The sequence below is a fragment of the Triturus cristatus genome, chromosome 9, assembly GCF_964204655.1.
Source record: "Triturus cristatus chromosome 9, aTriCri1.1, whole genome shotgun sequence".
NCBI classification, from domain to species: domain Eukaryota; kingdom Metazoa; phylum Chordata; class Amphibia; order Caudata; family Salamandridae; genus Triturus; species Triturus cristatus.
Window position 1 is genome coordinate 20,324,156 of NC_140592.1, and position 12,308 is coordinate 20,336,463.

At 51.4% G+C, this 12,308-nt stretch overlaps 1 protein-coding gene across 9 annotated transcripts in view; it reads left to right on the top strand.

Annotated features, from left to right (window-relative positions):
• The first annotated feature begins 5,618 nt into the window (after positions 1 to 5,618).
• Positions 5,619 to 12,308, top strand: part of SETD5 (SET domain containing 5) — a 351,936-nt gene continuing 345,246 nt past the window's right edge. For 4 of the 9 annotated variants that reach the window (XM_085624253.1, XM_085624258.1, XM_085624255.1 and 1 more), the window contains exon 1: positions 5,619 to 5,979. The gene's annotated coding sequence lies outside the window, so the exon portion shown is untranslated. The remainder of the gene's footprint in view (positions 5,980 to 12,308) is intronic. The other 5 variants (XM_085624257.1, XM_085624254.1, XM_085624256.1 and 2 more) reach the window with 4 other exon arrangements.

Here is a 12,308-nt window from a genome sequence, read left to right on the forward strand (position 1 = left end):
TTTTCCGTTTAAACTGATTTTTACATATAAATACAGACGGAGAATTTTTTTTCCTTTGTCTGTATTTATATGTGAAAACTGCAAAATACTAGAAAATGGGACCGCGCTGCTGTGCTCAGCCAAGGATTGACTGACCTGTTTTAACTCACTCACACCACATGTACACAACTAGGCCCCTCATCCCCACTGCACCGAACAGCAGGAACAAAAGATCTCCGATAAAGAGCCCTATTCATGGGAGCCCTTCGGGCATTGCAGTGCCAGCCCGACAAGGAGCAAGCCCAAATGATTAAGCAAGACATCTAGCTTGCTGGATGTGTGAGGGCTATAGTTCCGTAGAGGGTCTCTCTCCCCCCCCCGTTGCCATAAATCACAGTACATTCACTTGTGCTCCTGCATAAGTGAACCTAGACCCCCCCTGACCGCGTATATCCTCATGCCCTGAGGAACTGCATACCCTTCTTTAATACATTGCCTTGGGTACGTATGCTGGAACTAGAAAAAAAAGCCCTACTGTCCTCCCTCTTGTTGATTCAGATGGAGTAACAATCGCATTGACTCTCACCGAGGGATATAGTATTGGATGCTATTGATTGATTTTTATAACAAGCATTTACAATGCAATGGTCTCGGCATTGTTAAAGTTAGAGCTATTGGCATTGCTCATGACATTATTTTTGTTTATGTTGGAGTGGTGGAGAATACTCCATGGTTCCTGATGGCGGAGAATACGCCATGGTCCCCAATATTCGCAACCCCGCAAACACCGAGGAGAGCACCTACCAGTGGTGTCTCATTGTCGTCATCTCAGCATCAACTGTCAACACAAAGCGCCCCGGCTGGAGTTTCTATGGACAACTGGCAAGAGGGCCAGGGACTGACAACATCTCCCGGAGCCATAGGTTTGGTCTTCTGCCAAACCCAGCCCCCAGTCAGAGACTAAGAGATTTTGTTTGCTTGGCTAAAGTGTTACCACTGGTGAATTTTTATAACTGCCCTTCTAGCATACATTATGCTGTTGCAGATGTTTTTCTCACCCGCAAGTCCCCAATGAACATACATTCCATATACTTGCATATGCAATGTAAGTAAGGCATACATTACATGAGTCATGCTGCCACGCGTGTAGATCAGCAAAAAGTTGTAATTTATGCTTTTGAGTAAATGTTTCTGAGCGAGCTCCTGAGCAAGGCATACCATGAGAGAAATATTGTTTTTCAGGAGAGAAATGTTTTTCATGTAAGGGATTATTTCTGTTCTGGAGGGTAGCAGAAGTGCGAAGGCCTTGAACACAAGTACCTGACCTACTGGCAGCCGCCTTTTTATGCCTTGCAGATGGTAGGGGCAAAGTAAACTACCTGTACATCCATTGGCAACGACAAGTTCAGAAACGGGCAAATGCCTCAGAGCGAAGGGCGTGATTGGGTCTGGGAGGTGCCCTTTCAACTCTGACGTTCTCTGCTGTTGGCCAAACACTCACAGGTGTTCCCACCGTTTAGCGCCAAAATCTCACCACCTGAAGATGCGAGGCCCGTGCAGCGAGCCATGACAGGATGGCCTAAATGTTCCCGTTGTCCAAAGGCGCACAAACAGTGCAAGGAATGGTGAAGCAGAAAGCCGGTCAGGTCTGGCCCTCGTGGAGCTCAGGACACGCAGAGCCAGCGCGCTGACCGCCAGACTGCAGCCTCCTGAAGTAGCGTCACGCCAAGCATGGCGGACTCACTGCCAACAGGCCCGGGTCCAAATTTAGCAAGGGCGTCTGATGTGTAAACAGTGCGGGGAAGCGGCTGGTCCAGGGTCTGGCGGGCGGAGATTCAGCACTGGGCGTGTGCCAAAGCGGCGAGCCTCTTTCCTCCCCCCGAAAAAGAAGTCTGCAAATACGAACGAGGGCCGTGTGTCTCACCTGCTGCCGTGGAATCCACGCTGCAACGGGTGGGTGCTGTAGCATGAGGAGAGTTGGCAGCCAAAATCAATAGTGTCCTGCCGCCACCCTCCTTGATGGTGCTTCTCCGGCGCTGAGACATCAGCAGAAAAGGCTCTTCTGGTGCCAGAAACTTCTCGTACAACGCCTCCGACATCTCGTACCCTGGCTGGTATGCAATCTGGGCCACCTACAGCCAGGGCTCAAGATAGGCTCCTCCGGCACAGGAATGACAGAGCCGGTCGCCGATGTAAACAGAAGAAAGATGGCGAAATTGAAGTTCTGTGCTAGTCCGCGTGCGAGTTGCGCTCTTCCCGCATTTTAAGGGGTGCCCAGTGCAAAGCCTCGGCCTGTCATTGCTGAAAGAAGTCTTTGTCATCATGCGTCAAGAGGCAGCGGGCATATCTTATCTAATCATCGCCATAAAAGTTAGGGTGATGTTCATGAAGACATGAACACCACCGCCTTTCTCCGAGGTCAAGCAGAAATGCCCCGAAGAAACGCAGCGGCATTTTCGGATTGGGGAGTGTTTTTCTTTCTCTCCTCTTCCCATTGGCTGGAATGTTAACATTCCAGGGGAGAGAAAGAAAGTAAAAAACACGCCCCCGAATCCGAAAAAGACGGGGCTTAAACGGACAGACGCCCCTCTCCTCCAATGGCTGGCCTCCGTTTAGGAAGCCAGCCAATGGAGAAGAGGGGCGGGCTCAAGCCCCGTACTAAAAAACATTAAATCTTGCAAGCGCAGCCTTCGCTAGCCGAGACCTAAAAATGGATCAAACCAGTGCTGTTCATGGGTGTTTTAAACCTGTGACTTACTGATATTGACAGCAACCATTTACTCTGAGCATCCGCAATGTTTCTAGAATGCTTACAGCAAAGACTGCTTGTGCCTGAATTGGAAGAACATCATGACTACAGAGCCATGGTTTTCAGAGCCCACGTTACATCCCATTACGGCCGCCACAACATTGAATATTGGCATAAAAATCTTCTACAGCGTAAAATACAGCAAGCAGGGCAACTATTTCCTTGCAGGTTTCGGGGGCATACTAAAAAAGTTACTAGAAAGCAATGCTCTGGCTTACTTTGCTTACAGTTAATACTACATATCAAATTGAAAATGTATTGTGTGGAAAGAAGCCAAAAAGCGTAAAGGAATTCTAAAAGGTGTTAAAACATATTTCGAGAAAAATGTATGTTCAATTTTGCTTTCGTACCATAGTAATCTAGGCAATGGTCCAGAGTCAGTCACCCTTCCAGCATCAAGTGCACTTACTTTTGAGCCAAAAAGCAATTGAATGCTGAATTAGTCCATCCTCTCGTTAAATGAGAAACTACAAGTCTCGCTTAAGGTACAAAGAGAATAGATGATGTAGGGAATGCTGAACAAACCAAACATTCACCCCCCTACCCTCCCTGGTCACTGATCTGGGTTTAATCCATTAGTTTTTTGCTTGTCATGCCATTCCAGTAAGACCCAGCCATATGCAAATCAGTACCGACCCTGCTCCCCATGGGAACAGTCCAGCCTGAATTGCCAGGCCTTACCTGGACTAGAAACAAGTAACCTGGCACCAGTTCCGGAGTTCCACCCCAACCAACCAGGCTAGAACTCACGTCTGGGCAGCATACCATTCCCACTATGGAAGACGAACGCAAAACGGCAGTAGAAATTGGGAAATGATCCCTCCCTCCTTCGCCAACCAACAGAAACTTTGATCCTCAACCCTCTGACCTCTTCTGCAACTCTACATCCCTGACCACCCACTCACCACATGTGAACTTAGCATACCAACGACTACCACACTAATGAACTCCATGCCCTCACCTTGACGAAGACTAAATCGCACAACTGCATGAAGAACGTTGCAACATGCATGGGAGACTTGACAACTGCTGTAAACCCAACACTGACCGCACAGCTTTGGTCTTCGACAGACACCTCGCCATTTAGAATAACCCCATGTCCTACCCCACACCAAAAGACCATGCCTGCAATCTCAGCATCATATTGGTCAGCGAACTCTTCGTGATTTGTAATATTTCCAATGGCTCCCCATTAGCATGCGAATGGAGGCAGGCCCTTATCACCAGCCAGCTTGACTAAAGCAATGGACTCTATACCATAACCACCAAACTCTTGCAAAGACTGCAGACCATCCAGAAGCAGCTGCCAGACCGGTCCTCAACTTCCCCTCTAGGCCACACAACACCCAGCACCATAAAGACCTCCACTGGCTCCCCGTACAGAGCTCCTCACCTATACCAGGGGTGTACCAAAAGAGCCACCGCCCTTCAATCAATTGAAGGCATCTTCTTAAGAGCGAGAAGCGTCCCGACTACCCGTTAGCCAGGGCCATGAGGCAGTTTACAGAAAGCGCGGCCACACACTGGTCCGAGGAAAACGGCAGACATCAACACTACAACAGCACACATATTCGGTGGTTTACACAACAGTATGAATTCCAGACACACTATACGCAACACGCCCACGGTAGGTCTTCTCCTCGGAAACAAACGATCCCAGTGCTGTTTTACAGCGGCGCAAACACACACGGGTAGAAGACACGAAGAACAGAAGGAAACAAGATGGAGGAGGTGGGCGGGGACTGAACCCAGATAAAGCCTCCACACTCGATGTGGTGCTCCAAAGCCTCACGTTAAGGACCTCAAAGTCATGTACATAAAATTAAGTCCGATGCCCGCGGCACGGGCGGTGCCCCCGTCAGCACGGGGGTTAAGGCATATGAACTCCGAAGACAGACTAGTTTAGTTCCTTGCAGCCCAAAATGGGCCATGGAATGAGGCCCTGAAGATTTACAGTGACTCGTCCGTCCACCGCCCCAGTCACCACCTTACTGTTTAACACCCTAACCCGGGCCAACAAAACCGCCGGCACCGGCTTGCGCAATCATCCGGGGGAAAAAAAATAGATGCCGCGGCGAGGAGGCTCTGCGCACGGCGTCGACTCCCAGAGCGGCTGCGACCTCCATGCTCGAGCCGGTGCGGCGAGGGCCTCCCCGTGATGCGGAGAGGACCAGACGTCTCCCCGGCCTGCAAGAGCACCGGCCGCGTAGTCCGGGACAAGTGCGCCGACTGAGGAAAAAGACGCCTCCTCGGCAGGCTGGATTGAAGCACGCAACGGCCAATCAGCGCGCAAACGGCGTGACGTACGCGATGTAAACTTCCTGAGACGCACTAATCAGAACTTTCCTCGCGCTGAGCAGCGGGCAGACACGTCAACTGCCGTCCTGCCCTCTCGGTAGCTGGTTAATAATACCGATGAGCTGTCGAGAAGCGCAGGGAGAGAAGTGATAACGGAACGTCGGTGTGAATGTACACGTAATCAAAAAAAATCAACGCGATTACGACTGCACACTCAGGCCCCACTCTAATACAAACCCGCTCCATCACCGCAATCCACCCAACTGCGGGTTCCAAGCACTTCATGGGGTGTTTACCCTTCTGCGAGGTGACGTCATGAAATTGGCAGTCAAGGTAGCCAATCTAAGGGTGAGAAAGTGGTGTTGGTACTTCTCCACTGACTAACCAGCATATGAATACTTACTATAGGCTCCGCCTTACCATACTAGCTCACTATTGGGCAATGGCTTAATCAGTCAAGCCCCTTGCACCAATAGCAGAAGTGGGTAGGCCGTGCCCATGCGTCGCACGCCGCCCCTGCCGGCGGAGTCGGGGATCCCCGTGCGCTCATTCGCGCTTCCGCCCGCGAAGGGAACAGAGGTGGGGGGAGGGGAGGAGTAGTTTCTGCTGAGGGCCAGCCGCGCTGTGCTCGATGTGACACGGGCAGGGTCAGCCCGCTCCTGGGAGCGCCCGCTGGACTTCTCCGGGTGCGCACCACACGCCCCCTGCACGCACGCTCAAAGGGGCCCTTCTACGCGGCGCCCCACAGCCGGGGCAGGCCGCACCGACTCCAGGCTGCAGCCGCCAGGAAAGGCCGAGGCTTCGTCTGAGGCCTAGTGTGCCCCGCGCCCCTGGGCCCGCGCGCACGGGCTCCGGGGGACCAGGGCTGGACCGAGGGAGAGTCTGCGGGACAGGTGAGCCCTCAGCTTCACTAACTTGTTATTTCTTGCGCGTTTTTAGCTTTTATTGTTGTTTATATAGGAGGCGGGTTAGAGGGACCTTGAGGTCCTGGATTGCAGTGTGCGCATGGGGCCACTTTCGGGGACCTCTTTGCAACCATAAACACCGGCCATAGTTTCAAAACCCATAGAAAGGGGTGTAACTAAACACTCACCCAGGGTGGGGGAGGGGAGGCATGGGGGGCTCAGGCAGCGGCCCCAGGAGCACGGTACAAGTACCGATCGGACTCCCCTGAGGTCGGGAAGCACCCCCCTAGTATCTCTGATCCGAGCCTACCGCTCTCGGGGTGCACCTGGGAGAGGTTTGAACCCCATGGTACTAACTTGAGCACAGGACACCTGTGTTGTGTATCTGCATGGGGGGAGCGGTTGCTTGCTTTCCCCCATAGACCTCGCTGCTGTTGTGGAGTGGGGCACTGTTAACTTTTTTTATGCCACTTGTACCTCCATTTTGGATATTTTTCTGTATTGTCTGATTCCATACTGTGATGTGTTTGAGGGTCCTCAGCCCCTCATGTTAAAATTGTGTCATTTGTCCACTTCCAAATGTTTGGTTCTGCTGTGTGTTTACGTCCCTCCACAGTTAGAGGATCACCCTGGGAAAGGGGTGGATGGGGTCCTTTATCAGGGGGTGATAGCCAGAGACCTCCTTCTCGGTCTCTCGTGGCTACCGGACCCCGATCCCGCCTCGCTCGAACACCCAAATTCACCTTGGGGCGAGGGAACTAGAGTGGGGCAGGGGTGGGGGCAGTGCAGCCATTGCTTTGTTGGGTCGCCTTATTGTGCGCACTGAGGGCCTCTCCTTGCCTCTGCTGTGGGGGAACCCCTCCCCTTCCTATGTGCCCTGGTCTGAGCTCAGCCATGATCCGGCCACAGCCTGCTGCGGCCCTTGTTCGATGCGCCTTCCTGCGAAGTATCCGTCACACCCACCCCCTGCGTCTGTTATTTTGGGTTTCTAATCTCGAACACTGACGCCCCCGCAAGCCCCACGAGGGCCATGCATCCACAACCCTCCCTCCCCAGAGAAACCTGCAACCAGGGGCTCCATCTTCGCAGAGTGGGACCGGGGCTCAGACGTCTTGCGTACATAAATCATCGAGTGCAGAATAAGGAGAAAGTAAACATTAGCCACGCACCTCCATTGTTTGCCACTGCAAGATGGCTTTATGTGTTTCGTATGTTTGCAGTCACCCACAACACGTGAGCCCCTGTGGCAGCATCGTCTCCCCCACACAGTATTGTTTCAGAGCACCAGCCGTTCTGTACATTGACAAAGGGTATATTTAAAACGACTCCAAATGTGGCTGGGATAAACCTGATGTGGCGCTCGCAGCAGTGTTCTGGTTGTACTCCCTGCTTTAGGTATTGTTTCCAGCGCGGCACCATGTTTTGACCTGCCTATGTTTCCATTCAGGCTGGATCAGCGCGTGTATCATTCCATACTTGTGTACTGCGGGTCTGGCAGAAACGTTATACAAGTCTTGTGTTGTGATCACAAGGGTCCCCGCTCATTAGAGGGTTAGGCTTTTGTGCCCACTACACTCCTCCAAGGTGTCTACCTGTCTGCTCCTGATGTGTGCTGCTGTTGTGACTGTTGGTAAATTGTGTGCAAATATCACACTGAAGCTAAAATACAGACGAGAGGTTTCGTCCACATTTGGTCGTTTTGAGGCTGTTGAGTCCAGAGTGGCTACCAAAACAGAACTGCGCTGGGGTTGTACAAGGCTAGTTTATGATGTAAAATAGCCCTTCTGCGGTGGGTTTTTCTGGTTCATGGACTTTGCTCCTGTGCTCTCGAGGAAGGTGGGATATTTCACGCGTTTAAATTAGAGGTTGTAAACGGAGGATATTGTTACTTGAACCTACTCTGCAGCTCGAACCTGATTGGCAACCTGCTTGTGAAGGCGCCTTCGTGCTTATGTAACATTTACAGGCTCAAGTCAAGAAGTGAAATGGAGTTTTGCTTCCCCGCTTGTAGCAGTCCTGAAGTAAGACACTTGATCTACACGAGTCTGTGAAGAGGAATGTCTGTCGCTTGGATTTGTATTCTATTAACACTAGGAATTAATACATGTACCCGAAAATGTTCCCCAAGGACTGACACGAGCTGCAGTAAATATTCTCTACACATTTCCAGATCACACGCTTTGTATTTTTCTAGTTATATTAATTCTTTTTTGTAGGGCGTACTTTATCCCTAGATGTGTTACAGCCCTCCTGCGTTGAGAGCCACGCTACTTCAACTCACGCATACATATACAAAGGCACATTTGGAGTGTCTTGCTGTAGAATGTTGTATGGGAGCTGTGAAATTAGGATGTTTGTGGGGTGTTGATATAGGACTGGGTGACGGTGGGAAGTAAATGAGTGCCAAAGAGGATGGAGCCGCAACAAGAGTTGTGATGCTGTAAGGCAAGGCCCTGATATGAAATAAACAGCTCATCTCGTGTCTGAGTGGCTCCAGACTCCTGTGTTTAGTCCCTTCCCTCTGAGCAGAGCATGGGTCTTGTTTGAGCCCGCAAGGGGTCTTGTAACAGTTTTTTGTTCGGTAACGGGGTATGTTTAGCTTTAGAGCCGTGGAGACCATGAACACGGTTCTGAAGATACAACTGTCTGTAGGGGAGCCATCCATTTAGATGGGTCTGTGCCATGTGATGTGATACCATCTTTTGTGTGTGTCTTATCGTTCTTGCAGAGTTCTTAAAGACTGCTTTAAAGAGAGCTCTCTGAGCAGCAGGAAGATCAGTATGTAATGGGGTTCCATATTCATCGCAGATTCAGCCAAGGCCTGCGTCATATCATTTCCTGGGGACTTTCTTCCTAATGTACGGCATTTTACGTGATTGTGAGCCAGATGAGGAAATGGTGGTCAACGAAGCTTCAGGTGAATTCATGGCAGATATCTTGCTGTTGTCTTAACAGATGCCGCCCAGACCTTCCTAATTTGGAACGCTCTTTAGGCCTCAATCAAATAAATCACTGTAGCACTTGTTTTCATAGGAAATCAAACATCTTCGGTTGGGCTGACATTGCAGATTTAAGGGGTTCTGTTGGTGTTTAATCAGTGGCGCATGCTTGAATTTAATGCCTAGAACAATACCACACCTGTGTGAGCATCCTCAAATGATCATGCTTTGATTTGCCAACCATCACACTACGATTGTTCAAACCAAAAGTATGGTGTTTTATCACTGAAATAGTGGACCTTTCTATTCCAAGCCCCATCTGTTGGATACAATCTCCTCCCACCTGAACCACATCAGAGGTGGCACATGGAACACTGTCGGGACAGAGGTCTCTGGCACATTGTCCGGGAGTTAGTTTCACTATAGGGGGCTCCCAAAACCACACATTTGCTTGGCTAGTGGGTGTCTGGCTGGTAGAGCTTTCACTTGCAGTAGATAGATTCTGGTGTGCCAGCTTAAAGCACCATGTGACATTTCAGTCATAAAAGTATTGCTTTTGTGCGCTCTTGTCAAAATTAGTAAGCTTTTTGGTAGGAATATGGGCCAAGACCCCTATTGCTAGGGTAGTTTTTCATGAAAGTTACAAGAAAGTTTTTTCCCCTTCTCAGAAATTTGCTAATATACTTAACGAGGGGTTGTGGGTGCAAAATAGTCTGAATTCATGCAGGTCCTTACAGGTATTTGGAGTTAATGTAAGTGAATAGGCCCTTCTTTGTGTAGTTTGAGTTGCATCCATCGCTGTGCTTCCTCCAGGCAGCTCCTAACTTGGTCGCTTGCTCCAGCTGCCTCTTGCAACCCGAGGACCAGTGTGGTGGCTTCCAAGAGGGTCAGTGCTTGGGAGCTAAATGTGTGGACCCATGTTTACCATGCTCTGCACACTTGCTGCATGAATGACGACAGAAAAGGTGGGATTCCAGTTGTGAGTGAACCCGACCTCCTTGTGGAGGTGGTGTCCACCCCTCCGTGGAGCTGTACTGGGGCCAGGCTTGGCCTCACGCAGGAAGAGGTTCTTACAGAACCATGGTTCGGTTCTAAGCTGGCAGTAGCCTGGAGGTGGGTGTGTGGGGTTCAGGGCCTTGATCTGGTTGTTGATGGAGGGCTGACTGTCCGCCTGACGTCCTGGAGGAAGGACTAAGTCCACGGGTGGGGGCGGTGTGTTGGTGGGGAGGGCCAAGGCCGGAAGCCGTAGCCTGTGTGGCGGCATGATTGGCTGCCTGCGCCACCTGGAAGCGTCGATGGATTCCACTGGCTTCTAGGCGCCCGAGGCCGATCCCAAATGCAGATAATGGATGGGTGCTTCAGATGCTGTTGCTACGGGAGCAGCCTGTCTCCAGGGAGAGCAACGCTGCTGCTCCCTATTAACATGGCCTCTTTATTTATCTTTTTGGAGGGAGTCCATTTTCAAAAGAACTCTTGAAGGCTCGCTCTCGCGGCGCTTTGCCACCTTGAGCTCTTCGTGCTGAGATTGCAGCAGTTTTAGATTCATCGGAGCTAATTCCGTTTGTACCGACACTCCTCTTCCCGGAGAGTTGGGCCGCTTGGGGCTAAACCGCCTCGGTGAGGTGTCTCACTTCTTCCCCCAAGAATCCCCTCCCCGGCAGAGGTCTGTGGTTCTCAGGGCATCCTCCTCCTGTTCCTGCGGGGTGGGCTGGGTAGGTGGCGCCCAGCTCCGTGGACCTGTTCTATGGGCCCTTCTGCCCTTTCATGGCGTGAGAACCCATCCGAGGCTTTGAGCATCCCCCAGAGTGGGTGTGGTCGGCTTCACCCGGCCTTATCTTGCGGAGTGGCCGTGATTTTGCAGCGGAGGGGCGGCCACGACCCTGCACGTCTCACGATCGTCCTCTGGGTTTAAAGACGCCTCACTAGCCCCCTTCGAGCGGTCGGTGCATATTGGGCGAGCTTGATCCCTTTTATGGAGTCCGGGAGAAGCCTGCGGTTCTCTGGGTTCCTCCCAACCCGGAAAGATCGGTTCCAAGTCGGGTGGCAGCAGTCCTCTGCGCCCCCTGGGAAGGCCTCTGCTGCAGGCAGTGCTTCCGTTCCTAGAGTGCTCTCCCCCCAGCAGGGGACTGTAGTCTCCAGGGCTGATCGACGTCTGCGGAGATGCCCCCTGGGCGTCGGTGCTCTCCTGAGCTCGGAGCACCCACTCTTACTGTGGGGCTCCCTGCTGTACCTCACCGAGGAGCTGGGCCTCTCTGGAGGCCTCGGCCTCCCAGGGCTTGGAGAGACATCACACGTATGTTAGGGGCAGGGTGGCCTTTGGCAGCTAGCCACCTGGAGCTAGGCCAGGAGACAAGCTTGGCTTTTTTCCTCTGATTTTCCTTTGGCCGTAAAAGGTTCTTGTCGATGCCTTACTGAGTTAGGGCCGCAATAGTAAGGACTTTCATTCTGAAGGGCAGGGCAAGAAGTACCAACGAGTACTGGTAAGTACTCGCAGCAGTACTGCATGCAGATGTGAGCGTCTGTTTCGTATCCTCGAGCTGCCGAAGCCACGTAAAGTCATTTCTGGCCTGATGCATGGAGACGTCCCCTCGGCCGGCGTCTCGCCTGCTAAATCTGAATGGTTTTGCACAGTTTTTTGTCGGCTGTAGGATTGCTGTCGCCCAATAGGATGCTGCAATGGGAGGGGGTGTATTTCTATATGGAATGGAGTCGGACATCTTACTGCAGAGTAGGAATCCATCGCTGTTCTCGCAGAACTGTTGGTAATCGAAGCCAACCTGTACTTTATACAAGCATAAGTAAAGCCGGGAATCAAAGCCACAGCAAGGGCCGCTCTTGCCGAGCACTGCTTCCCTCTTTATCCGGCCCCTCTTGTTAACAGCTCCCGGACTGTATACTCTGTCCTTGGCCCTGGGTGTGGTATGTACAGTCGAGCTGTTAATGTTCAGCAGGAATTTTCCATTGACTACGAGAGTAAAAATACAGCGGCACAGATCTCCCAGAGCGTAGATGGCATTTAAAAAATAATCCTTTCTGTTTTTTTACATAATGCTCTACAGCGTCAGTCCGCACAGTGGGCCATAAAGTAAAATGTCTGATGCGTCTTGGGAATACTGAATGGAAATGGGACCTTCCCACCTGGCCTTTGGTTCTGTTGGACCATGCGCTGTTCTCCTTCTCGAGGACACACCCTTTGGCCTCTTCCTCAATTCCTTGGTGTACTCGGTAGGATTCTGGTGTGCTGTGGACCGGTTAGTTTAGGACGCACCCCTAGACCTGTTCGTCTTTCCTGTAAGACCCAAACCCACTCTTTAGCTGGGCTTTACCCTAGTCCTGTTGGACCGTGCGCTGTTCTCCTGGTCCAGGACACAAGCTTTA